Source organism: Nerophis ophidion, linkage group LG03, assembly GCF_033978795.1.
Source record: "Nerophis ophidion isolate RoL-2023_Sa linkage group LG03, RoL_Noph_v1.0, whole genome shotgun sequence".
Lineage (NCBI taxonomy): Eukaryota > Metazoa > Chordata > Actinopteri > Syngnathiformes > Syngnathidae > Nerophis > Nerophis ophidion.
The window spans coordinates 30,645,363-30,648,363 of NC_084613.1; the positions used below are offsets into that span (position 1 = coordinate 30,645,363).

Below are 3,001 nucleotides of genomic sequence, written 5' to 3' on the forward strand. Positions count from 1 at the left end.
CCGCATGTGGCCCCCAGGCTGTAATTTGCCCAGGTCTGGGCTACTGTAGCAAACATGTCTGCCACAATTATGTGTGTTCTTAAATGTGTATTCCACCTCTTCCATATTTGATTTGGGCTTACTTGGTAAACAACTCAAATGAATGTTTTATCCAGATGCATACATTTGTCCAAATGTGGCCAAGTAGACGCATTGTGGGTTTCTTTAACCTCACTAGTCCGGTTCTCTCTTTCTCTTCTCCCTCTCTTATTTTGTAGCATGTAGCTTAGCTCACCGCTACATGTGTCTAAAACAGGGGTCCCAAACTCAATTTACCTGGGGGCCCCTGGACGCAGAGTCTGGGTGAGGCTGGGCCACAAGAAAATATTTCTTCAAAAAAATGTTGCATACTCCTCAGTATGTCCATTTGTATAATGACGTTTCAAATTGTATTCCTTGTGCACCGCAACTTTTTCTGTGCAAATAGGACACCTTAGGGTGCCCCTGTGCTCAACATAGAAATATTGCATTTCCCACTTTTCCTGGAATTGTCTTTGCACATCATTAACACTTCTCTTCACTGCAGGCTTTTGAAAAAGACATGTTTGGGGTTGTGGAATATATTTGTATTTATAGTCGAGAATAATGTTATTTCCGCAATGTGTGTCATTCCGCTTTTCCTCCCTACAGCAACACGGCGGCCATCGGATAAGAGTACCAGGATAGCGAGCGCAAAAAAGGGACAGCTCCCGGATTGTTATCCGGCGTCACACAGAAATATGTGTAGTGTTCATCGTGTGAGGCAATGCAAATTAAACAATAAAAAAAACGAATAATGGTTTGAATTGATCCAGGTTATGGGGGACTGTTATTACTGACGGACAGGTGTCGCGGAGTGACTGCAGTCAGGCACGTAAGAAAACCCACGTCTCCGTCGCTTTCACTCATTTGCCGCTTTTCCACTAACACACAGGTAGGCAACCCAGAAAGTTGAAAGAGCCATTTTGGACCCAAATAACACAATGCTTTCAAGCGCCATTCATATAAAACCTGCGGGCCGCACGAACATTAAACGTTCATATTAAGGTGGGGGCCGCAAAATAACGTCTCGCAGGCCGCAATTGGCCCGCGGGCCGCGTGTCTGGGACCCCTGGCAATCACTACTTGTTTACAAAGTAGCCAAACTACTGGGAAATGTAGTCAAGCTACGTATCAAAGTTAATCATTTTCAATGGATCTTGATGCATTTGTTGAAACCTTCTTCATGACTTTTGTATTTTAAAAAAAAGTGAGTCCTCATGTCCAGCAAACAGGGCAGGTGTTGGTTATTTTTCTGTTCCAAACAAGGTATATCATTATTGGAAAAAAATATTATAAAAGTAGTCTCTATGCCGTGACCCGGATTCGAACCGGGGTTGCTGCGGCCACAACGCAGAGTACTAACCTCTATACGATCACGGCGAGCTAACCAGGACCGAGAGCCCTGCACACGATTTTAGTATTATATAGACTTTCAGAGTCCTACACGGACTCACACTCATGTTAGTTGAGTAAAGTTCTAGCGAGCACAGTGAAACAAACGGTAAAGACGACAATTTCGCTTTATTCTACATATTTGTGAACTGCTTGTTGCCTTCAAAGTACAAAGTACTCGACTTTTTGTGTATGATAAGTGTTAAGCATGTTATCAATCGACGCTAATTCATAAATAATGTCCCGTTGATTAGTTATCTAGCCAGTTAGTTAGCTGTATGTTTCCTTAATGACTTGCTTTATTAACACGAATGTTTTGTGACCGACTTGGAACTTTTATATTGAGACATAATTGTCTTCATCCGTGCTTTTGGAATTGTTAAAACATGTCGTTGACATTTGAAACAGTCTGGGGACATTTGATATTAATTATTTTCGAAGCCAAACAGCACACAAACTGGATTGATGTATTTTTATGATGTTTCTTAGGACTTAAGATCACATAATGTAACAATTTTAAACTAATACAATATTGTTCTGCAAAGGTATAACTACTGACAACAGTGACATTGATTGAAAGTTTTTCAAATGGTTGAAATACAAATAAAAATCATGTTAGGTATATTTTTCTACACTTTGAACCCCGCGGCTTATAAAATGGTGCTGCTAGCTTATAGCTAGAGATGGACATATAGCTTTGTTTTCCAACCACTGAAAGGAAGCGAGTGTGAAGGACAGTGCTGAGAAGAAAGCGGATGATATTCACTGTTTTGAAAAGGTACATCTTCAAAAATAGGACCGAGTGTGTAGCCAACTATGTGATGCGATTTGAGCGTGGCACTGCTAGTCTGCACAATACTGAAGCAGAATGAGTGTAACGCCAACCAAGAATAATTAGCTGATATGTACAGGGCAAACAATTATTCCTCAAAATATAGTGAAGCTGCTGATGGTGTGTTTGATGAAGAGTACATGGAAATAAGCTATCAGTTTTTTTATTTCATTTTTTTCAATCTCCTAATAATTTTCTGTCTTAAAGAAAACTAATAAATTATGTAATGTTTTAAAAAATTTAACTTTTGAATTCCTTTTGATCGGATGACACAGGTTTAAATTAGTAAAATAACTGTTATGCAAATGTATACTAATTGACAACCGTGAATGTGAGTGTGAATGTTGTCTGTCTATCTGTGTTGGCCCTGTGGTGAGGTGGCAACTTGTCCAGGGTGTACACCGCCTTCGCCCGATTGTAGCTGAGATAGGCGCCAGCGCCCCCAGCGACCCCAAAAGGGAGTAAGCGGTAGAAATGGATGGATGGATGGATGGATGGTTGGACAGAATTTCGTCAAAATGCCCTTAAAGGGTTAACACATTACATGTTTGCTATTTTTGTTTATGGCTGAAGTTGACTGAGAAATTAGATTAAAAAAAATTAAAAAGAATCCAATCTTTTTTATGCCCTTTGAAAAAATACTTTTATGTCCTGTTTGGCTTTGGGGTAGTGAAGAATAACTCCCAGTGTATCGTACACCAGTGAAAGAATTGGACA

At 40.1% G+C, this 3,001-nt stretch overlaps 1 non-coding gene across 1 annotated transcript; it reads right to left on the reverse strand.

Moving 5' to 3' along the window:
• Positions 1–1,368: 1,368 nt before the first annotated feature.
• On the reverse strand, positions 1,369–1,440 carry trnah-gug (transfer RNA histidin (anticodon GUG)). The gene has a single exon. It is a non-coding gene; the product is annotated as a tRNA-His (tRNA).
• Positions 1,441–3,001: the final 1,561 nt, after the last annotated feature.